The 26,565-nt window shown below is 40.9% G+C and overlaps 1 non-coding gene across 1 annotated transcript; it reads left to right on the top strand.

Moving 5' to 3' along the window:
- The first annotated feature begins 15,959 nt into the window (after window positions 1–15,959).
- On the top strand, window positions 15,960–16,030 carry TRNAG-CCC (transfer RNA glycine (anticodon CCC)). Its single transcript has one exon. It is a non-coding gene; the product is annotated as a tRNA-Gly (tRNA).
- The last annotated feature ends 10,535 nt before the right edge of the window (window positions 16,031–26,565 follow it).

Raw genomic sequence — 26,565 nt, 5'->3', positions numbered from 1 at the left:
CATTAACCCCTTGGCAGCGAGCACCGGCTCTAGAATTCGTGCATGGGAGTACGTGCATTCCCTGATCCTTTCTTGTACTTGATACGTAGAAAAAAAAAAAAAAAAAAAAAAAAAAGAAACGTGTTGTCTGTACGTAAACTGCATCCAAGGAGGAGGAGGATCGAGCAAATGCGTGGGGAGTGCAAGGGATGCCGACGAACAGAGAGAGAGAGAGAGAGTCTTGCCGGAGTTTTGCCTCTTCCTAATTACACAGTGCACGCGCGCTTGTGCGATGTGCTTCGAGATGTGCTTACGTGCCTTGCACATTAGGTAGGTACTGGGGATTATAAGTAGTATATATAGGTATACATGTGTATATCCCTTCGGCAAAGGTCAAGACTGCATTTTACCGATATGCTCGTGCTCTTGCGCGCAATTAACAATATAGGTATATACAGCAAGGGCTGGCGAGATATCGATTTTTCAGACACGGAATTTCGTTAATTAGTCCCAAAAAAATGATGTCTCGCACTTACTCCGATGGTTATCGTGTATAATTCACTGGCAGAGAGATCGAGACGATTGTTGACAAGTGTGAGAATAACATCGAGTGCTTGAACGATTGTCAACTTTGCTCTCACGCGTATAGTCCACGCGGGCTTGGTTTACATATGTATCCATGCATCGCGCATACATATGTATAATATGTGCGTCGTTTGCAAGTACGACGAGCGCTGGAGAAACGGAAGAGGAGAAGAGAAAAAATGCGGTGGGCGAGGAAGGAAGGCGCGTCCGTGTACTTATCCGCAGCGAACCGGATTCTGCATCGGGCTTTGCTTGGGAAGATGTTGGGGCGCGCGCGCTTTGAACTGGCGCTTGTGGCTTTGCTTGCGCTGTAATTGCATGCATAAATATGCAACGCGCCCCAAGCGTGTGTGACAACGCGTACACCCAAGGGGGTGGGACATGTGGAGCACAGCGCGACAGAAATCGAGTCTCAAACGTTTCAATGTATTACTACTCCAGCAGCGAGTGTTCCTTCTTCCTCGAAGAGGGAGGGAGAAGAAAAAAATCTCTTTTTTTTCTCTCGTACATCCTATACACTGCGTTCATTGCATGGCTGGTCATCGTTCATGAAGACGAGGTGAACACTGAACATTCTGTTTCATCGGCCTCGATACATTTTTTTCCGCACCGCATGGCCGCACGATTTTTAACAAATTCACGCAAGCTCGTTATAAATCGTTTCAATGTTCTAAATACTTTTGGCGGAGCAAGAGAAAAAAAAATTGTTCATTAATTTGCATGTAAATAAAGTTCTTTTTTTCTGCAAAGATTCAAAAGGCAAATCATTTTTTTTCGTCTACTGTCTGCAAGCTAAATCTACTGGTTAGGGAATACCAATATACTCCTCCGCCGCTGTACCATGTATTAATATGAATCTAGTAACCGCAACCACTTATTGATGAGTACAAAACTGTTTTACGTTTTACTGCATCGTGTCTTTTGTATATTTGGCCACTACACTTAGTTTACAGCATTAGTACAAATGGATTCGAAGACTTGTATACACATATAATGCCGATGAACATTTAAAAGCAGCAACATTGATCGAAGCCAATTTTCAATGGTATATTATACACACTGGAGATGTTATAATTATTATGTGATGCCTGCATTGGCGTGCAGTGCATGCAGTGGAGCAAAGCCGATCGTTTAATATTGGGTACACTGTGTATATTATATATATATATACACCTGTAATATTGTACACAAAACAAGTAAAACCGCAAACTCTCCTTGGGTCTTGGGTATGGGAGTTCTTCTAGCCCACGGGCGGCCAATGGAAAACTTTGAGCGTAATGTATAAAATAAAGGAAAATTCTCTCATTTGTTTATGTACAGCAGACCGAAGCGAGAGTTAGCAGGAAGAAGAATACTTGGGAGGAGGCGGCCGAGTCCCTAATTTTCCGGACCGACTCGTCTCTCGAGCCGGAATTTTAATTAAACTTTTTCTTCTTTTTTTTTTTTTTTTTTTTTTTTCCCTCTCTCCCTTGTTTTTCTTCTTCCACCGTCAAGCAGCAAAACTACTTCCTCCCTCGTTTTCTATACAGCCTCGTTTACCCTCTTTCTCGGCTGCTTATTTTTCTCGCCCTCCTTAAGCGCGCGAGGCGTCGTCGTTGCCGAGTAGCAGTCCCAGATTACGCGAATCCACCGAAGAAAGGTAGAGCCGGCGCACGAGGCGTTTCGCGTTTATTTAGCACAAAATTGCGGCGCCCAGATTTCCTCCTTAGCTCGCCACCTTTTTTTTTTTTTTTTTTTCTTCCCCCTCCACACCACCTACAACTTCGTCCTCGGTTTTTCCAGCTATTTTTTACCCCCCCACCACAGGCAGGTTTTCTCTTACACCAATTGCGAAACATCGAAAGGGACATCCGATCCATCCCAATGAATGTGCCAAAAGGTTGAAGATTAGGCCAAAATTGATCGAGAAAGTCCCGTCAAATTGTATAATTAACTGTGCCGCGTACGCGATGCGTCCAATAAGGTGTACAGGCTCGATAATGAGCTCGAACAGAGTCAAAGAGCAAATATCCCGGGCAGAGCCGGTGGGATATATTCATTAATTAGCGCGAGAACGAGCTAGCTCAAAACTTGGGTATCGGCAAACTTGGCCGAAACTTTGCACTGATTGCTTCGAATGCCCATATATGCATACCGAGTACCCATAAAGAGAGCGGGGGCAGGGGAAGAGGAGGTAATCACACCAACAAATTTCCGATCGTACCTATTTTCAATTAGGTATATATATATATATCATTAGGTATACGTAACTGCATGTACGCATTGTGCGACTCTGGTTACGAGCGTACTTATTCGCGCGTGTTTAATTGCTCGTTATTACCTGTTACGTATAATATTATGTATGCCATTGTGGCAATTTAAGCGATGCCTACCTATAAGTATATACATATATGATGCCACTGTGCCCTGTACACGTCAATTTGTAACAACTTACCCGAGCACGTCTCCAGATTTTATATTTTAACCGCTAAGAAGGAGAATGCATTTATTGGAAATTCGGGACAAAAGTTTTCAATATTCAATAGACTTGGTAAAGATTAAATGTAAAATAACTTGATAACGCTGAAACTTTTGAATCGCAATTGCATTCCACTACCGCATGTAGTATGGTGGTGTTGGTTGTATCGTTACCGTGGTTTGTGCCGTGCGCGGTCCTACACACTCGAATCGAGGCTCAGGCGTATATAACTCACGGAGGAGGAGGAGAGGGAGCAAAGGAATCTCCGCTACATATTTTTACAAATTTGGCCACAAAGTTGGCTTTACCGCCCATAAAGAGGCTCTTCCTCTCTCTCTCTCTCTCTTTTCTGTTGGGGAGAAATTCATGCGCTCCTGCAGCTCGGCTCCTCCCTCCCCAATATCTCTCTCTCTCTCTCCCTCTCTCAGCTAATATCAACCTCCCAAGGTTTTATCTCTCCAAGAGCACGGAACTTACATCGGCCGTACGCGCGATATCGTCGCATCGACTTTAACTTAAAATTTAAATTTCATCGGCAAGTTTTGGCATTTTTTTCAAAATATGCTCGTGCGTTGAAATGGATCGAGGGATTCAAATCGTTCGACGGCCCTGGAGCACTTTGCGCCATTGATTATTAATTTGCCAGAATGGCATAGAACTCAAAGGGAAATGCACGCCCGGCTCTCTTTTGCTCCGCCGGTTGCGCTTATAATGTATTTTGTCCTATACCCACGCACGTGAATACTCGTGTACATTATACACGTGTATAATATAACGCGTGTGCTCACAGTATTGATATATATATAATTACACGGAAATAAATTACATTATTACAAAATATTATGTTGATCGCCATGGAATCATGTAATGGAAAGTTGGGAACAAAGCACGGCTTCGGTGTATACTTACCTATGTTAAATATATTTTGTCGATTATTTGTGGGGGAGGTCGTCGTATAGTCGTCTCCGTGAGGTATATGCCCCGAGCACAAGGATAGCATTCATCATTTTATCCGATCGCTCGACGAACCAATGGGCACTATAGGCGTTATTACGATATGAAATTAACATAAAGTACATGTCGAGTGTTAATGACAATTTAATAAGAGAATTCGCAATTGGTGGAACTAAGGGCATCGAGCGTCAAAAGCAGCGTTAGGTATATGCAAGTACAATAATTTGTACACGATGCGTATGATGATTTGCCAACTAAAATACCTACGTATCGTTTTACATTATTCGTTAGGTACAGTCGCGAGTGTACGTTTGTTCCGAATATTCGGCATTATTCCTCGAAAATCCAGTAAATGGGCACATCGAGGCGAAAATACGTATACAATGATATCCAGGCACATTTTGAAACGAGGTGCATGATAAATGCGGCCGAGCACAATAAACAGTACGTACACGCGTGTATGTTACGGGGCAGAGGTATATTTGTCGGCGTAGGGGAGGGTGGGGCAGGCAGAGCACGGCGGCTCAGCATGGCACCCTCATAATATCAATAATCATAGACTTAAAAAATCGAATTTTGCCATAAAATACTTATCCTATTATCCTCTATGCTTTCTATGTCGAAAAATTACGTTTCCGATTTATTATGTAATTTTAAAAATTTCACTGCTGAGAAAAAGTTGGCTTGAAACAACTCGAAAATAATAGATTTTTTTAACGAAAATGGGTGCATTTGATAGCTTAAGTCTTCAGCTTCAAAGCACTATTTTTTTTTTTTTTTTTTTTTTTAATTTATCTGAACAATGTTATAAACAATATAAAACCTCATTAAAATGGGGCAGGCGTAGCACCGTGGGCAGGGCAGGTGGAGCACGGTCAGTAGCTGCGGTATAAATTTGCTGCACTTTATTAGCTGACTGTGCCTAACCTATTCTGTTACGTATAGGTACCCATAAACCTGATGTAAACAGTCAACAAAGTAGAAGTGCAATACTTAAGTAGTTGTAGGTAAATTAAATTGAATAGCTAGTTACTTTTCAATCATTAATCTGTTATGCTGTACGATCACGATAATATACTGAAAATGTTATTTCCTATAGATGTAGGATTTACATCCACTTTTACCATAAGTCGGTATGCTTAAGTAATACTTAAAGTTTTCTTAAATATTTTATGTAATAAAAAAAAAATTTTTTTAATAAAAATAAATAGTAATATACAACAACTAACAAATTTATTACAACCCTTCGATGTTTACTTAATCAAAATAAAAAGAAAAATGCCATAAAAATTTCAATATAAAAATGAGATATTGCGACCGTGCTACGCCTGCCCCACGGGGTGCCACTCCCCACCCACCGGTAGGGCAGGTGGAGCATTTTCGAAGTGTATTATTTTTAGTTTATTTGTTGACAATAATGTAAAAAATAAAATTTTTTGACTGTGAGAATCGTAATTCTACTTCAATGTTTCTTTTTGTTTCTTTTTTTAAAATATTGAATTTATCTTTAATGTTACTTCTACATTTGATTTACGTTAGAGTGCCACGGCCGCCCCACCCTCCCCTGTACGTATATATGTATACATAGGTAACAGGGTCGCTGAAATGGTACAGGACGCGCGTAAAAATTGTCCCGGGGGCGTTCTGCGCCCATGTTATTCGGTATCGCGATAAATAAGACTTACAGGTATACATAGGTATATGTATATAATGTAATAGGTGCGGGGGGAGAAAATCAAGGCCCCTCGCCCCCATCTCCTTGGATTTTTCGTTTTTTTCCTCTGCTTTAAACAGACGTTGCCTGCAGGGGTAAAGAGTTTAACCTCCCCGTGACCCGTACCGAGAAAGCGCGCCTCTACGAGTTCCCACGCCAGCTCGCGTGCCTTCCTTACTGGTCCAGCTCTACACACCCAATAATCCTGGAATGCGCATACGCGCACCCTCGATTTTTAACAATTATCACACTGAGCGAAAAAAACCAGAAATTTTATTTTAGTGCAGCACGGTAAAAATTGTCGTCCGCGGGACAAAATTTCCCTGTACAAGTCGACAAATCCCAATGCTATTCCATATCATATTATTTTTAATCAGATTTATTGTATTACACTCTTACCACAAAGATTTGACTTGCTAAATGCGAAATAAATTCTACTTCTTTATCATACAATTATCTATACGTAAGTATCAATGCACGTATTGCGCTGAAAAATATACATAGGTATGTACATACGTATAGTTGTAGTATAGAGAAGGTGCATGAGTGGTGACAAGAGGGACATGAAAGCTGAAGGGCAGATGGCAAAGTTCTTTCATACTTGTTGGAGAACGTAATTATTTTCACGAGCATTCACGAGCTAACATCATGGTCGTAGAACGAAGTTAATACCGGTGTAAAAGTTTATACAAAATCAGTATCAAGTTATTAAATTAACTAATTTAATTTTCTTATGACATCCCGTGCTTAAACTGTTTACATTAAAGATTAAGGCTTAAGAAAAAATGCATAAGATTTCCAGGAAAACTGTCTAGCAAGAGGTGTTTGTTTCATTTCAATTTCTATTTTAAATAAAACGCATTTGTAATAGATTACGACACAGGGACAATTATTATAGGACTATATATATAAAGAAGTAGAATTTATTTCGCATTTAGCAAGTCAAATCTTTGTGGTAAGAGTGTAATACAATAAATCTGATTAAAAATAATATGATATGGAATAGCATTGGGATTTGTCGACTTGTACAGGCAAATTTTGTCCCGCGGACGACAATTTTTGTAGGTGCAGACGACAATTTTTACCGTGCTGCACGGTAAAATTTCGAGTAAAATTTAGTGGTGGCTCGGTAAATAGTCCGACGCGACGTTTTGCCCCACGATTACCGAACTGCACGGTAATTTTTGTCCGTACTGTCACTACAAAATTTCTGGTTTTTTTTCAGCACAGCACAACCTCGATTACTGCTCCGTGCAATAAGGGTACAAGGGTGTGCGTTTCTTATTTATTCTTTTTTTTTTTTTTTTTTTTCTCAATCGTGCACGTGCCCTCGTAATACATACCTACGCCGTCAAAGATTATTATTACATATTTCCAACTATTGTATATATTGATTCGCCGCAACATGTACAAGCTTTAAGTATAGGCATATTATGACTGTGTCCTGTGAATTTGAGATGTCACCACGTGATTAACGTACTGATCCTTTTTTGCTCAGCCCCGACATACCGGGGCCTATACCATCACCATCAGATGCACTCGGGCGGGAGGTGGGAGAGTGGCGCCCTTACGCGGGAGGGCAAGATGAAATTCCAGCTGGCAGCTGTTTAATCACGCGAATTATGCAGATGTACTTTCTTTGTATACATGACAATGGGAAATGGATAGGTATTACGTTTTTCCCCGTTGTAATATTCGTGTACTTTAATAAAAACAAAAAAAAGTTGCGCAAGACCACACAGCTCCCAGTGCCCCACATTATACACGATACACCTATACATAATATTACATGTTCTTGTCCATTAGAATCGGTAAAAATGTTTACTTGACCGTGTGTAAATAATCGCTTCTTTTTATTAATATGTAAATCACCAGTTTGGAAGACAATATAGTGTTTTGTGTATTATTTTAGGGAGATTATTTGAAAAAGTGGAAACCCGATGATTAGGCTTTAATTTAAATATTATCATATATTATGTGTAGCAGATGATGATTAGATGTACGTACATAACAGGTATAGCTCAAATAAGCAGTTTGAAAATTTAATCTCGCGTTCTCGTTTGATTAGCCGAAGCTCGTTATTTATGCTCGCGGTAAGTAATTATATGCAAACAAGAACAACAAACAGCGATCAAATCAACATGTAACTTTACATTAATCCTGAATTCAAATTGTTGTACAAATATTATAACTGCAATATATATATATATTTTAACGTGCACGCGCCAAGTGTTTCTCCCTCGCCAGCCAAGCGAGATGCATGTATTTTACATACATTTCATATTGTACAGTGGACGGTGCGTTCATGAGGCGCGTGTGAAAGCGATGCAAATCAGACGCAAAAACAAAAGAATAAGTGCGCGCTGCCTCATCAAGAGGGCCCCCATCACCGGCATATGGCATATACATAATAATTGTAATCCCTCGTTACACCCTCCAAGCCCCACTCGCTGCCCTCCAAATGGGTACGTTTCGCTCCTCCTTTGATCCCCCAACCTATAATCATCGCTGCCCGCGCACCCGTACACATCCATCCACGTACAAGTATGGATGAAGCTGCAATTATCAATTGAGCCAAATTAATCTCATCTACTAAATTCATGTGGTAATGGGAGCTCTATGATATGCGTCAAATTAATTACAATTTAATTGAAACGGTTTTTACTAGCAGAATTTTGTTAATTAAAAAAAAAAGGAAAAATTGGGTGGTCTCAACAACTGGTGACAACGCTGTTACGTACAAGCCCAAGTAGCAGCAATATTTCATGTACAGTTTCCAAAGTACTTTTACTGGAATATCGGGGAAAAAAATTTTTTTTAATTGTACATATACATCAAGTAACTAACTTAATTAATAAGTAATAAAGTATCAAAGAAAGAAATTACTTACTATTTAATATATAATCATAAATTAAAGTAATGAAAAACAATACCAAATTTTTTAATGACTGGGCCCATCTCTGAATTTACAGATACGAGTATGTTTAGTATTTCAGTATATTTACCAATAGCTTTTTTCCAAATGTAAGATTTCGAGATTACTTATAAACTTGCATCAGAATTGGGGCCACACACAAACACACGTAGAACATGTATTATGGTACTGACCTATGCTGCCAGTTATAGTGTATACAAAAAAAAAAAAAAAAAGGGAAAAAAAAGGGAAAAAAAAGGGAAAAAAATTGGTAAAGTTCATATCAGGCCATATCGCAATATGTGCGTGCTTTTGAATAAAATCTGGATTTGAGAAGCGAGAGCTCCGCAAGCACGACCACCGTGCGCATGCATGCACACATCAGCGTGGAAAAGTGTCGATGATGGAACATCGAGATGATGAATCGTGTGATGTGATATGCAGCCTCGAGTCCGATACGCGGTTCGCGTATTTATATTCTCGTACATTTTTTTCTGAGAGATTGATGGGCGAGGGTGGGGAGAGTAAGCGAGACACGCAACGGTAAAATAGATTCAATGCAGATGCCGGCAGTCGGAGATCATTCATTCATAATATCCGTACGTATATACACACCTAGTTTGAATTTGAATTTCGAACCAAGAAAGGATTCGTGCTGTATTGTACAGCAAAGTTGCACTTTTATTATGGACTAGCTGTCGGGCTGGCGACATTGAATATTCGATTTTTCGTGGCGCGGCAGTGATAGACTGCTCGTACCTATATACAATGGCGAGCGAATTTGCTTATACGAACATGATTATCAATTTGTAGGATGTATGTATATATGTATACCAGGAGACGAGCTGTTGTACGCGACAAATTGAATTGAAAGCCATTGCCAAGCCATTGAAATGCTTTACGAAAAATTGGACCGGTAATAGCAACGTTGTATTTTTGACTGTGTAAATTAAGGAGTCAAATTAATATGATTTCAGTAGCCCAATTTCCTTGACCCATCGCCATCACTCGATCGGTGGTTCATACTTTTTTTCGTTTGTTTTTGTATCGACTTTACCGATTGTTGCGTATGACTTGATGCGTAGGTGCAGGTGCCCGACGGACGGGTCCATATGTATTATGATGATTACATTGCAGGTACAATAGGACCGAATGGGGGGCACCGCGAACTCGGGTGACCGAGCCATCGGCGATGGTAAAGAGTTTATCGTCGATTAAAAGCAATTAATTAAACACGAGTCGTGGCTCGAGCGCGGCGCCTCCCTTCGGGCATTTTTAATTAACCTTGGCCACGCACCCTCGGGACACGATATATATATATATATGTATATCAGCGCGCGCACGGACCCCTTTCAACTCATTTGGCTTTTTATTCGGCTCGCGTGCCCTCGCTGTGATTTTGCTATAAATTTTTGATCCGAGGGTAGGCAGGCACCCGTGAGAATCGCAGCTCACATGCCGATGGCGATATTTCACTGGCCGATGGGCGCGCAATCAATTCATGCACGCGCCCCCAATTACATTTTGACGATTATCAGCAAAAAAGTCAAATTTCTTTTTTATTCTTCATTATGTTTCAGGCTGACCCAAGGTAGATTCTCGTCGCGGATCTTTGTGGAAGTTTTCAGCTCCTATATGGATCGCGTAGCAAGGTCGAAGATCGGTGTCTTCCCAACAACGCATCGTTGCGATCAACCCGATGTTGCAAGTATCGGGGAAGTTGAGCGAGAAAGTGGACCAGAATATCTTCAACCCGAGTGGGCAGAGTGGTCCATCAAATTGGGTACATGAAGCGCAACGGCAAGCCCGTCGTCAGATTCAACATTTGGCCCAAGAGTTACCACCTGGGCCGAAAAGCTGGTGCTGGTAGTGCCATCACCAATGGCTCGACCGAGCAGTGCAAGGTAGCTTATCCTTATTGGCATTGCCGTCATTTCACCGTAGGTCGAAGCACTCGTATACACGACAGTAGAATAAGCAAAGGATGTCCATCTCTACTTTTTACTAATTTACTATACGTATAATGATTAAAATTTTTATGCCCTACAAACTTTTCATAGCCTCCGATATGATAATCACGAAAAAATCAAATAGCCCTGCTTTTGTGCTCCTACATTACAAACAAACTATGGGAGTGCGGACTATATACTTACATAGGTACCAAGTGCGCACACAATCCAACACTTGTTAAAAATAAGTCAAAGCAAGCCTACGTTTACCACTTATATATATATATATATATGTATACATGTTGTTAGTATTTATTAGCAAGTTAAGATCAATCAAGAACAATAAAAACGACGACGACAGTATAATATTATTTTTATTATTATTATCATTATTATTGAAATATATGTATACGAGGGGGTCCCGTCGTCGCAGCTTACTAAGTATTCACCATAGTGCCTTTAATCCACAGCTGGCCGCAGCTGCACTGGAGCCGGGCAAGGGTCCACGGACAGCTATCGGCGTGGACAAGTCGCGCTACGGCACGAGGTGCAGCCGACGAGAGGAGGCCTCTGGATGTTATGGTACCGCGAAAAACTACAACTACGACATCGACGATTTGGATGAGTATGATGATGACTCGGATGAGGATGACGGCTACGATGCCACGGAGGGCGACTGGGACTCGAACACATCGTCCTCGTCGTCGTCGAGCGGCTCGAGCGTCGGTGAGCCGAACGTCGACGAGGAGGCCGAGGTCGCCAAGACCCTCGCGGCTTTCCGGAAATGCGACGAGTTCCTGCGAAGGCACCACTTCAAATCCGAGTTCTTTTGCAAGTACAGGGACCGGCTCTCCTTGCAGGCTTGGCTCTTGAGGCGCGTCGCAGCCAAGTTCTCCAGAAACTTTTCTGGTAAGTTATATACCTGTATGCGTGATACTCTTGTCCAACACTTATGCTGTGGACCAATAATTGGAACTTGGATTTTTCTTTTCTTGAATTTTGCACAGTCACTCGAGTTATGCCGACTTCTCTCTGCACCCGCATGCCTATATTTGTATACACCTACAGTATAATAGAGCAATTTAAGCGGTGGATCAATTTTCTCACCGCAAGTCAAGTACTTACAGATCACTCTACAACTACAACATATTAAAAGCGATTCTCGCGTACAGGAATGCGAGACTTGATGCACTCGTGTGCACATTTTATTTATGGCAATAGTTTAGGTATAGGTTATATACATATGTGTGAGTGTATGGACATAGGTTCCACCCGTACCCATACCCATAACAAAACAATGTATTATAATAACACATATTTATTTTTTTTAATGAAATTTTTAATTTGTAATTTTTATACAGTACAATTTTTTTACACAAGATAACAAAATCACATGCTTGTCGTAATCGCAGAGACTAGAGTCTGTCTTAATTATTTAACATATCACTTTCAATGAGACTTTTCAAGGCACATAAAAATTCAAGAATTTTATTTACATTAGCTTCTCTTTTGATAAAAGGATTTTGTTCATTTAATAAAAACGATCTTAAACAAGCGTCACCTTCCATAAATTTATCAACAATTACGTAAAAATCTACTTTATTTTGACTAAGATTTTTTATAACTGATTTCGTAATGATAGACGACATGGGGGAAAAGGTAGGTAAATATGTATATTTTTTTATCCGCGATTTTTTGAATCTTCGTAAGCACATCATTGTTAATTATTTACTCATTTTTATTACATTTTCATAACGAATCTGCACTGTCTGCTGCGTCGGTTACGGCAGCGTATATGTATATTTGTAATGTATTTGTGCTAAAGATGTATAAGTATTTGATTTTTATTCGTTATAAAAATATATTAAAAATGAGTAAATAATCAACAATGTGCAGACACTGCAGAGTGCACACCATCTGATGTGTGTATATAGGTATGTGTTTGCATGACAGTCACACATTGGAGACCCGTGCGGCAATGCCAAGTCTTCACTCATCGCTACCTCCCCCTTGCCCCGCAATTGGTTCCCCCCCGCTATCTCTACCAAACGTCCTTAATCTTTTTTCTTTTTTCTCCACCCAATCCTTAAGGCTATTAACTTCTTTCGAGATTATATTTTTCATTTCACCGTGCATGTATACATATATGCATAGGCTGTACACCATTAACTATTAAGCTTATACCGGAGGCCCATTTTTCATCTGCTCTAGCTTCTTCTCGCCCTAACTTTTTGTCTCGTCTCGTTGGGTCCCGCAAAATCACCTTCCGACGACTATATACACGACACAATCCATACATTCCGAGCTTTACTTGTTATTTTATCGGCAAACGTATAAGTACAACAGCATCGGTGGTATCATAATTAGGTGCATGTATTTTAATCGAAAAGTTTCGTGTTTGATGATTTTTTTTCATAATGCATCATAGAGATTTTGAAAACGAAATTTTTTTTTTTTCTCTTGATAAAATACAATTGTCAGTTTGACTGAAATATCAAAGTTAGTTGTGAAAAAAGTAAAAAAAAAAAAAACCTTTGGACGAAAGAACGAGAATCGATACACGTACCTAACCCGGAAATGTGTTTTCATGGTATAAATTACAAGGATGGGTCGTCAAGCGATGTGATCACAGATAGCACATGACTGATAACACAACTGAATATACCTATATAAGTGAGCCCACAAAAGGGCGCGTACACGTACACATGGAGAGTAAAACGCACAGACATAAGTATATCGTATCTTTATGAAAGGTACAGTCCAATGTTTGCGCAATATATAGATTTTTTTTTTTTTTTTTTTTTTTTTATATATATATTATAGTGCTTTACGTCCGGCTCCTATAAAGGGCACTACTGAGGGCACTTAGCACTTTGGAGGAGGAAGGGAAGAGGGATGGGAGGCCTCCCAATTGCTGGGAGGGGGGTAGGGGGAAATTAGGCAATTTTTGCTGCGAGGAGGTCACCTAAAAACCCTCCTCGAGGAGCATTGCGTGGTGAAAAAGCACATGTGAAAAATCACAGAGGTACTTGCCCGAAAAAGTCGCACTGGCCGGGAATTGAACCACGGTCTCCCGCGTCCCACTCCACGACCTAGCCGACTGAGCCACCGCGCGCTCGCAATATATAGATAAGTACGTATTTTTTAAGGGAGGAATTATTCGGTATACAGTGATAGGTATGTATATATTATTATATTCATGGTGTGCGTATGTTATACGAGAAAAAAAAAAAGTATGGCGTAAAAGCGAGCTGCCATACGTTACACTTGGGGCCTGTTTACCCTTCCGCGGCGAATCGCCTCGAATAACGGAATCCCTCACGCCACTATGGTAGTGTATAGGTACAGTGGTGGCGTCAAATTTAACGCTGCATCAAGGAGAGCGACTCGTCATCCTCATTATTAGCGTCGCGTCGTGCAAAGTCACGCTCGGTCCGTCCCCCGCCGAGTGTTGGCACGCGCAGACGACACGTATACCTAAGTACACGTGCATAAATACCTATACGTATATGTGTGTATAACCCCTTCCTCGTGCATGTAGTACACGCGCAGCGCCCGAGCCCTTGTCTTTATGCTGATTGTGCCCGACGGCGCAGCAGCTCCCCCCCCCCCCCATATTGCCACCGAGGCCGAGGATATTACGCGGTCGTGGATCACGTGTATACATATACATATACGCATATGGGAACGAGGGGCTGTGCCGTTGCCGCGAGCTCGCGTCAATTTCTCTCGATTGATTCGGCATGTATGCTACCCTTAAAAGCTGTCCTTTCCAATTCTCGTTTGCAGTTAACTCGTGCGACTAAGTATACGGGAACAGTCGATATTTTTTTTTTTTCATCATTGGGTGCAATTGAGTTTCGAATCAAAATCTACGTGGGGAACGTAAACTGTACACGTTAAGTGGAGCTTTTGCCATTTAGGACAAAATGTCAGTCAATGATGATTTTTTCGAAAGTTAAATTTATTTATGGTACTCTTAGTAATTTTACGTATTTTGTTGAAGAGAAGAAAAAACAACGCGCCAGTACGCTTGAATAAAATACATGCCGATGCAACGTGTCACTTTAAAATTGCACTTTCCTCTGGAAATACTTATTGAAATGGCAGCAACTTTTTCGCCGGAGGGTTTGGTTAAACTTCATCTCGCGCTCAGACCAAAGGTGTTTCGCCTCTCATGTGTACAGTCAAATATAGAAGAAGAAGAAGAAGAAAAAAAAAAAAAAAAAAACCAGAGGGTCTTTCGTTAAAAGTGAGACAAGACAAAAATGAGATAAAAACGAGAGGATCCTGGAAGGCTGGGAATCGCCTCCGCGCACACCACATTTTTCTTTGGGGTGGAAATAAAAAGCGCGCGCGGTGCATATTTATGAAAGGTGTGTATGCAGTCGCGCTTTAATTATTGTCGCCGTCGCGCTCTCGCGAGCACGTGCCCGATCGATGCGCGCGTGGTATGCCCATCCCTGGTACGCGCAACGCGATGTGCAAAGAATTTCCTCTACTCTTCTGGCCTCGTATTTTGGTTTACGACCTTCACGTGGTGTGCCTCTGTTTTCATGCTTTTCTTCTTCTGATGCGCCTCCGTATTACGTTATTGCTACACATACACACGCGTATTATATATTTATACGTATAGGTAGGGTATTATACACCACTTTACTCCACAGTCTGCTTCTTGTCGTGAAGAAATTTAAATTTATTGACGTGGACGCGCCGCACCGGGCAATACTCGTGTACAATTGCAAAATGTTTATTTATATAACAGCTGAATCGCTTCAGTCAATTATTCATACATCCTGAAAACTTCTTTAAACGTTTAGTTGAAAAAGAATTTTAGCTTTTGTGCATAGTATAAACGCCCGAGGGACCTTTTGTCAATTTTGCTGTTTCGTTTGAGGAAGCTTCGTATCGCTCGGAAGTAAAGTTGTGTCATTAAATTTCGTTGTTAAAATTAACTCACTTAATTTGTTGAGAATTTTGAAAAAGGAAACAGTGAAAATCTACAAGAACTATACGTCAAGTTTTTACGCAAATCCGTTTCAAATCACTTTCATCAATAATCAAAAAAAGGGCTATTGAAATCAACAGCTTACAGAAAGTATCCATTTTTTTTTTTTAAATCATCTTTATCACCAACTACCTATTCATTTTTATTTATTTCACAGAAAAATTTGTTAATCGGAAAAACTTATAATTCCAAACGACTCGGGCATCAGACAGTAAGAGGCATAAGTAATGAGTATAAGTGTAGAAAGACAATGATAGAGTAAGGATTCGGTGCCTAGTGTGCCTACACAGACAGTGACTTGTCTGCGCGTGCGCATCTTTTTGAATTTCCCCGCTGGAGAAGGAGGTGGCAATCGATTTGAGTACTTGTACACTTTATACGCCGTTCGCAGAACAGTGGCACCGCTAGTGTAGTGGTATCATGCAAGATTCCCATTCTTGCGACCCGGGTTCGATTCCCGGGCGGTGCATGAATTTTTGCCCATATTACATCACCCATGCGTTACTTTTTCTTGCCACTTTTTTTTAGTGAGCATCACCAGATACATGTGCAAGTGCTGAAAAACATATTATTGTAATTTCTGCCAGTAAATACGACTTTGTTAGGAAGGTATAGAGTCATATTTTAAAATGGTTATCACAACACTTTACAAGGTTATCACAAAGACCCCTAATGCCTACAGTGTTGAATAGGCCAGGTGGTACTCACGTGATTATTATTTTTCATTGAGTATACATAGTCGTACTTACTGTAGGCTGATATTACCGACTGAAATTATTTAATAAATTTTGTTTCATTTATTCAACGACTGGATACATCGTACTGCAATCACGGAAGATATTTTTAAAAATAGTCAACTGATGTGTGAAAAGTTGTACCAGGCTTGTCACGTTTTTATGATTCGAAAAAATATCCCCGTACGAGCCTACACCTAAATTTGTTTGAAGGCATAAGACGAGCGTTGCATCGTTACTCAATTAAAATCCGATTAAATTAAAAAAAGAACGAGCCGAGTTGCAGAGCTGTTTTTATGAATTTGATTAGTTTTCCAACAATCTCTTGATACACGGTACATGCCGATACCCATTCAAAAAAGTAATAACTCGGAGAGCCCCGGGATGTTTACAAGTTTTCGTTCCATATCATAATCTTTTTCAACACTCCCAAGCAAGATTATGGCATCTTTAATAACTGCTTATCGTGTTTTTCCATGAGCATTAAATCTGTACTGCGATATACTTACTTATGATATCCTCGTGAAAAATACAAAGCATAGGTGAACCTGTGCTCATACGTATATATTTATAGGTGGTACAGTTCGATTTTACGTGATTACACCTCGTGTATGGATTGGCTTTGGTCGGAATTATTATCTTCTTTTCCACATATGGTAATAAACGCATCAAATGTCTCCATACGTACGTCATTGAGTTGAATTCTTACGAGCAAGTGAAGAAAATCAAGGAAAAGAAAAAAATGTTGTTATGGCAACATCTGCTCGTATTGCAAAGTCAAAAGTGGCGGTGTGTGTGGGGGGGGGGGATGGATGGGGAGTATAGAGAAAGCGAGTGTACGATGAGGAGGGGAGCGGTACATGTAATATACACACAAGTTACATATGTATGTATAAATAAATACACGGAGGAAAAGAAGGAGAAAGAAAGTGAGGGAGCGTTCACGCGTGCAAATGACAATGATAGCGAGCGAAGAAGAAGGCTGTTTCCGCTGGCGTGTCTGGCCTCCTATACTCCCGGGCGATCGATCCTCTCCCTCGCAGGCTGCGTCGCAAAGATACACGTGCACGCACGCGGGGCGATATAGGCGGTACATTTTTCTTTTTCTTTTTTTTTCTCTTTTTTTTGCTCAGCTCACTGCTGGAATAAGATAGAGAAACGCAGATGGACGTGCGCAGAGCTTGTACGCAAGGGGGCCCGGCCTTCTCCATCCACGGCATCAATCTCGATGGCTATCGAGCCGAGTAATCCCGCGATCGCGTGCTACGGAATTCAACCCCTACCCGGTTATACACGTATGTATATACAGACAGAGCTTACATATCTCGACGGCCACGAAGGTTTAGCGCTGCATCAATTACTTTTGGTACCGAGGGCAAAAGAGAGACAACCGGAGAAAAAGTATATAGGATGGGGGAGCCGGCCGGCCGACTGTGGCGCAATAATTAACAATTACACAGCTCGGTAATTATATAGCCGGCCAACCAAGCGCTGAGTTATCGCGCGTGGGAGTTGCTATATGTATACCTATCTACTGTACACACACGCGTACGCATATTCGGGGGCGATTGTATTATATTAGGTAAGTATATACGTGTGCGGCGGCGCGCAGAGATAGTCACACGTCATACAGCAGGTTGCTTGGTGGCGTTGGGTGTACCGGCACCTCTGATACCACTTGCGTCTTCGTATATACGTACGTACATATATGTTTTAGTGTATTTAACTAAAACACCTAATGGAACATAGCGGTATATGCTGTACCTGTGTATACCTACATACATACATACATATTCACGGTAAGAATTACTCACTCGTCACTGATAATGACATCAATGGGTGATTGCAAAGTCAACCGACGTCTATACAATATGAGGGGCTGCCCACGTGATTCAAAAATTTTTTATTCAAACGAGATTCAAATCTGAATTTATACATTAAACTATTTCTGCGATGGGACATATACATGCCTACATATGTATATATATACTTATATTCAGTGGCGGGATGAATTTGCAGCCGCGCATCAGGACGGATTTTTAATGCAGTCGTGCGGTGGGAGCTCGGTCTGCATGGCGCGGTCGGGATGAATTTTAACAATTAAGTATGCACACACGGCTTTTCAACGAGACGCAGACCCACGCCATCCGGAATTCGTCCTGCACCCGTACGCCGTGCGACAAGCCACCTACACGCGCCCCATACGTATGCGTGCACGCGCGTACGTGTATAAATTGCACTGTTCCGGCTATTCGGCCGTGAAGCTGCGGCTTGTCTCACGCATGAGCTCGTTTCATTTCAATTCACGGTATACGCGGGGGCGAGGAGAGAACTGCCGATTTCGGGGCTTCAGAAATGTTTACTCGGTGTAATGTACTTCATCCGTGCATGCACTGGCTGGCTCATCTACTCGTACCTACTTCGTACCACAAATGTGGAATATATATATATATATACACCAACAGTCCATACATTTTATCACCTCGATCGTTTTTTTACAAGATTACTGCACTAGTACTTACTTGTACCCTATAGCTTGTATAGGGCTCAACTCAAACAAGTCAATTAACTCATTCGGTTGCGAACACACACGCACAAAAAATTTAATTTTTTGAAATAAATGGTGAGTGTGCGTGCGTGCAGTAAAACTAGTCATATGCCTCATATCCACCCTATTATCGACTGACTTTATTTGCTGTAGGATTTGAAATAATTGTAGCGACTGTGATGCACACATCCTCTGATGGCAGCTTTACAACGCCGTTTTTTTTTTCCTCAATATTCTATTTTTTTTACGCCAAGAGAGGGAGAGTAAGAAGAAAAAAGTGAAAAAAAGTGCTTCTAGTTGAATGTGTTACAAAAACTAAATAACGAATTGTGATTTTCGACATATTTTACAAATTGGCATCAAGTGACTAAAATTGTTAAGCTATACAATAATAACCAAAATCATCATCATCATCATCATCAATTGACAAAACAGTACAGGTATACATGTATATAGGTGCAGTTTTTTTGTTTGCCCGTTGTCCCGCAGTAAACCGAGAGCACGTGGAGGTACAGTCTGCTTGATGGACCTTTGTGAATTATTCCCGAGTTTGACAAACAAATCACGGTTTACTCGATCCTGCTGGCTCATTAAAACCTGCCGGGAGGAGGTACTTATTTGATTGTCCGTTGATTGCCTGATTGATGCGGATACATACATATACGCTTCCACCGGGATCGTTGAAGTTAGCAACACTTGTGTGCTGACAAAACACGTCGAGGATTTTTTTTAAGACCATTTTTTTTTTTACGGTTGAAATAAATATTGGAAAGAGAAAATGAAAAGTCATTTTTGCGCATGAAAAAAACCGATGGTCAACAACAGCAATAACTATAATGATGATGGAATCAGAAGTAAGAGAATTACGCACGTGCAGCCGGTACCTGGTGCAATAAAGCTTCGGGGCCCCGATCCCCGGCCGTTAGTTCCAGAGTCACGTTGGCAGTCAGCGAAGATGGAAGGATACGAGAGAGAGAGAGAGAGAGAGAGAGAAGTAAATGAAAAAAAAAAAAAAAAAAAAAAAAAAAAAAAAAAAAAAAAAGACTGGAATCGAAGACGAAAAATATACTCGGCGATCGCGCAAAGCGCTTAACGAGACGAGGGGGAGGAGAACGGGCGGGGGGAGGAAGTACAGAGACGATCGATCCACGCGTAACTCAAGCACAGCATGTTATACCTATGCGGATACAAATGGATATGTATAGGTGTGTATACAGGCTAAATCAGAGGGAAAGGGGGGTAGCAGCAGTATTCTTGCGAGCTGCCCTTACAGCGGGAAAAGTCGCAGTCGTCGCAGCTGCAGGAAGAGCCGGCACCGAGAGAGAGAATTTAATTAAATGTGCCGGAAGAAGGAAGGCGAGAAGCCTCACTCCGTGCTCGCTAATGATTTTCCAGCGCGGAAAATTCACGCGAAATCCAGGTTAAGTGGCTGTACCCTTGCTCTCTTTGGCTCAACCCCGACATTTTTGTTCCTTTATCCTCCTCCGCTCCTCTTGAACCTTCCGATGCCTAACCGAGCTGTTGCAAGTATTTGGGAGGGTCCAAGTGGTATACTTTTCAAAGCAACGCAATCGTTTTCTTTTTTTCGCTCTTATTCGGCTATCGGATATTCCACTTTTAATTTCCACCCTCCCCGCTCGTGATTTCACTTACGAGCCCTTTTTTCCCTCCCTCCTCGTTTCGTTCCGTTTCCAACTTGTTTTTTACTTTACTCGTTACTCGGAGGTGCCTCCATTATTTACAATCGAGGAACTCCTTCTCGAACGGGTAAAGTTAATTATAATTTTCGATTGTCGTAGATAAATGGAGACATCGAACACCAATATTTGCGGAGAGCGGAGAGTTCGATGATTTAATCATTTTTCCGAGAGCACACAAGGTTTTGTCGCGAAACTAATTGCCAGGAGGGGGCTGGCGAGAGCACAAAAGCCTCCGGCACGTGACACGCGGAACTTACTCGCAGCCAGAGAGAGCAGCGCCTCCTCTGCATATTCCGGATCCTATTCTGTTCCACCGCCCAAGCCCCTTGTCGTTGTCACTTGGCGACGTCGCTTCCGCTTCTGTGACTCCAAAAGTTATTCTCTCAGATTTTCGTCTCTCTCTAGCTCCTCCTCTGCGTTTTATGTGCATTACATACGCGCACCAAGAGCTTCTTCCTGTTGTACCACTTTTTTTTCTTTTTCTTTTTCCTTTTTTTTTTTTTTTTTTTTTTTTTTCTTCTTCGTGGTTTCCCGCGAGCGAGTCTTTCGAAGCTTTCGCTCGAATCGATCTTTGTCGACTGCGCTTTTCAGTCGAGATGAAAAATCTGCAATTTCTTTTTATGCACAACGTTACGGTGGATTTATGGATTACGGCTCTGCGCAGACAAAAAATAAAAGCCGAAAATCACGACTTCCAATCCGAGAGAATTCCCAAGGATCCAAAATTTACCTTGATAAATGGTTTTTTTTATTTTATTTTATTTTTTCCTTTATAGGCACATGTACGAAAAAAATTGTAAGCACCGTTTTAGATTTGTTTTTTATGCTTCGGTATTAATGTATAAAATATACCTTCACACAAGTAGTGTTTATGATATTCATGTACCGTTTCGTTGTTTTGTTCAACTCGTCGAAGGGGACAAATTAGACGCAGGTAGGTATATTGGAGAATGAAATTCCGTACACTTGCCATGCACATATTAAATGTACCCACTACCCCCTGCAGACACAGCTCCGGTACGAACAGAGGGAGGAGGGTAAAACCTGCTACCTAAGTATGCATGTACCTGGTATTACTACCGAGATTTAACAGCGAGGGGGCACCTGCACCCCTATATTGCATATAGTGGGGGGTAGGGTACATGTACGGTGGCTTACAAACATGGTAATCATAATGACACGTAAGCGGAATTTTATTAAATCCGATATCTATATGTATGTATGTATGTGTGTATATATATATATATATATATTTATGTTTTTTTTATATTAGAGTGCTCTACACGTCCGGCTCCTTTGATAAGGAGCACTACTATGGGCACTTAGCACTTGGGAAAGGGACAAGGAAAGGGATGGGAGGCCTCCCATTACTGGGAGGGGGGTAGGGGGAAATTAGGCAATTTTGCTGCGAGAAGGTCACCTAAAAACCCTCCTCGAGGAGCATTGCGTGGTGAAAGAGCACATGTGAAAAATCACAGAGGTTCTTGCCCGAAAAAGTCGAACTATGGCCGGGAATCGAACCCCACCACGGTCTCCCGCGTGCCAATCCACGCCTAGCCGACTGAGCCACCGCGCGCTCATGCACACACGAGGGCTGGTCTGCAGGCTACTGCTGCTACTCCTACTGATGATGATGATGGTGGTGCGACGTGCAAATGTAAATCACGCGCGCGAAACGCGAAACTATACATACAAGACACAATGTATATTACTTACATAATACCCATGTGTACTTCAGGGTTGGTGACTGCGTACCTACAGGCTCACAAGCGTTTATTTATGTTATATTGTATATATGCATTGTAAAACATCGGCTCCTCCTTTTCTCAGCTCATCTCCGCTCTCTTAAACACATCGCATCCCCTGCAGGTTGGTCTAGTTAAATATTTATCTGTGCTCGTGCATTATTAGGTTATACGTCTCACTTTTGCTCGACTCCTGCATAATATACAACACATCTGCCGAGCTTTCCTTTGAAGACTCGCGAGTGATCCTCGTTATACCCAACAAGTACTTAAATGTTGTTTCAACCTCTTCTCACTTCGTCTCAGTCTGTGCATTGCAGTGCACGTATCGACATTATTAATTTTCAGTGGAAGCACAGTTATACGGTTGAATGTATATATATATATATTTACATAACCGACTCCTACTTCTTCTTCGTCTCTGATGGTGGTGGTATACACCTGATGGTTCGTTGGGTTATCACATATTTTTTTGGATAAACATTTACCTGCACACTGGGATAATAGATGATTTCGTGTTATGGGTGGTCAACGATGCGACTTTATAATTACGTAACCGTCAGTTAACCGCATGTCTCTGCTGCTCTTGAAACGCATCACTTTTGCACTTTCTCCGTCAATAGGATGATGGATTTTTAATTATTCATTGACTTGATTCAACATGACAATATTGGCATGGTAGCTCGATACAATACAGGGCACAGGTAAGTAGGTACAGCACAAGTAAACCTATACATTGATTGCCATATTATAAGAGTCATATTCACATAATTATATATATATATAATATTACAATGGATGAATTATGTAGAGCGAATCGTTTGATCTGTGGATTGAAAAAAGTTACAACAAGTATATACTTGTAATTACAGGGCAAAGCGTGTACGTGATGATATGGACACCTCGTAGATATTTGATATATGTGTGTGTTTGGAATCGCTTGTACACACGACTGCGTGCATGGGGTTCAAATGCCCTTGGCATCCGGCACCCGGTCGTTTCCGCCACGTATATACTTCACCACAGGAGGAGCAGCCCCGGAATAATTCGGCCTTGCCCGCCATTTGTCCGGGCGTTCGCTCGCTCCATCTGTATAAACTCCTGTATAAATATACGTATCTTTCTAGCCACATGGCAAATATTATGCATGTACGGTCACTTTCCTCTCTCCCCCTTGTCCGACCCCTCATTTTCTCTTTTTTGTCTCCCTTTGCTTCCTGAAATTCGGACGCACATTCTTCGGCGAGAGCTCGCGTGACATGCGAGTACTTATAACCCGGGGTGCTTTGAAAATTTACACGCTTTGGTGGTGGTGATCGCGTGGGACCCAAGAGACGCTTAATAACATACAGGTGTATAGGTGTACCTGTGCGTATATTATCTTTAAGGGATATACATTTTTTTGATGCACCTACCCATACCAACCCGTAAATGTACGTGTGGTGCCTTATACACCAGTCACGGCGATTTATGTTGTGATTTAGGGTGCCGGATGTAAATATCGGTACGCTACGCATATATCTATTGATGCCTATTACGCAGATAGAAGCCATTGGATGCTCTTTCGACACATATAACAAGTATAAGTACCCAAGTATCAGACAATCTATTCTGTATACCCAACAGAACAATCAGAGCTCTACTTATATGGGTGATTTTGGCAGAACGAGGCCGACACTTTAATGGTTGGTACACACACATGTAACTACAAGTACCAACAGTTTTTTCATTTTTCAAGATTTTCAAGACTGGAAGTCACGAGCAAAAAGTTTGTACTCGTTCAGAGTGATAAAAAAAACAGGTTATTTTCGTTGTTGAATGATTGTTCAAAACGACAGCCAGGGACAAGCCTACGCGAATTGATAACAAATTTTTTATTGATTTTTATGATACAAAATTATCGATCAATATACAAGATGTATGCATTATTTACGAAAATAAATTTATTTTTTACAATGATTTTAACTGCGTTGGCTGAGACCGAGTTTGGAAAAAAAATTTCTGAATTTTAGTGGACTTCAAATGATGCTTATTGTGCGATATTTTTTTTTTTTTATTCACAGAAATACGGGCGTTTACAGTTTTGGCTATTATTCTTCGCTCGATTCTTCGCTTGTACTGATACTATTCTAGAATGTCTGGGGGGACTTTTCAGTTGGAAGATCAATTTTTGAAGCACTGGCTAGGACTATGTCAATGCAAATTGAAAAAAAAAGGTTTTATAATTTTACTGAATAGTACATAATACGTACGTACCAATTATACCCTTAAATAAAACGCCACCAACTAGTTCCACAATACAGTTTACACTATCCAGAGTATCTTTTTGTCATTTAGAAATTATATTGCTGAGATTGGCAGTGGCATGTGTAGGAGGAAGATGATAAATATTATTGACACAAGTTAAAAGAAAACATATGTATCGTATACTGTAAACCATCTCTCTTATTTGTTGAATTGCATGACTCTGAAAATACATTGGTCTTGTTTTTCTAACGCTTACAACCACATGCTGAATTCCCGATCGTCGATAATAAAGTTTCATGAAAGATCGCAAGAGAGAGAGAGCTCGGGGCCGTACCATACAACACGTGCACTGCGCCGCGTAATGTATAGGTATGTGTAGATGCGTACATGCCATGTATAAATATATAACGTATAAGTGAGAGGCCCAAACCATTACCGTATAGTTGCAGTGCCAGCGTCTTCTCAAAGATCGAGCTACTGGGGCTCTGAGCAGATCTTTTCTGCTTCGTCGTTTATTTCCTTACCGATCTATCGTTACCTACCTTGTTTCGTGTTTGCTAAATATTCCGAATGTAAGTACACGAATATGAATACATAGGTACGGTCTCTATCGTGACACATTTTATCGGTCCACCCAAGTGTGTACTTACTTAGGGTATACCAAAAATGTTTACCTTACGAGGTGACACTTATATTAAGTAGAAACCAAACCGAGCTTTTTTAACACCCTCGAGGGCACCTTTTGTTTTTATACAAATCTACGAAGAAAAATTTAACGCATTCTTCGGCAAAAGCAACCGAATCACATGCACTTGTAAGGTTGACCATTTTGTTTAGGCTCCAACTATTTTTGAGGTACGATTACTTGTATAATCGTAAGTACTGATTTCATAGACCTTCAAGTGATATAGTAATACCGATTCCGAGACAGTTGGTACATAACGTATGGCGGAACTGGATAAATTTCACCCAAAAATCGTAATATCTACAGCACTCTACTATTTTTTGATGAATAAACTAGGTGTTTGTACAATAATATAATATAACGTATATATACGGTGAGCGTAGGTTATATACAAGTTTGTAACGCTCAAACGCGTATGTTAACAATATAATATAATATAAAAGAACTGTGCACGGGTATAGGTATGAATAATATTCTGGTTCTCGTTATACACTTCGCACCATGCACCACAGGGCAAAAGCTCAAGCGCCTTGTAATGTACAGCATCTCAAATTGCAACGAAAAGAGGAAGGGGAGCACAGAGTGCAGGCACACAGGTCCTCTGATACGCCGATTACAGGTGTATACTATATCATAATATAATCATATGTATATACATACACATATGCAGGCAAGGGGGGCATCACACGCCGGTCAGGTATACGAGAAGACAGACCTGTACCTGCAGCCGTGGGAGGAAGAGAAAAGGGTGCCTATACATATTATATATATTGAGCCCTAGCATATATGATATCCAGTATATGTATATATATGTGTGTGTGTATGATATAGGTGCAGGGTAGGCGGATATATATATATATATATATCCCACTGTAGCTCGGGAGCCTTTCCTCATCGGAGTGCACGATGAAAACCGGTTCCTCGCGCTCTCTGTACTATGTGCGCATACATACAGCCTCTCTCGTTTTGCTCGAGACTCTCTTTTACATTTTTCCTTTTGTATATAGGTATACGTATATTATATACTTTGTTCGGTGCAAGATGCAGTGCTGTCTCTACGTCTCATTTGCACCCTGCACCACAGAAGTTGGTTAGCTGGGGGCTGGGGGTGCTAATGTCAAATTGTACTTGGACCAACTTCTACCAACACCTCGTTCAAGTGTAAGCATACGATAACCATGGGGTGGGATGTTTCAATTTTCATGTTATTGGATATACTATCAACATGATCTTTATTCTCGTCAAAAATTTTTCTACGAAAATAATCAAAAACAACATTAATACTTTTAGATTAGATTTACCACGTGCTGCGTTGCCAGAGATAAAAATTAAACGTGATGATTTT

This window comes from Copidosoma floridanum, unplaced genomic scaffold, assembly GCF_036245765.1.
Source record: "Copidosoma floridanum isolate Cflo_tuat_1 unplaced genomic scaffold, Cflo_Japanese_pri ptg000014l, whole genome shotgun sequence".
Taxonomy (NCBI): Eukaryota; Metazoa; Arthropoda; class Insecta; order Hymenoptera; family Encyrtidae; genus Copidosoma; species Copidosoma floridanum.
The sequence above is the reverse complement of the archived record's forward strand: the minus strand, read 5'-3'. Positions and strand labels throughout refer to the sequence as shown.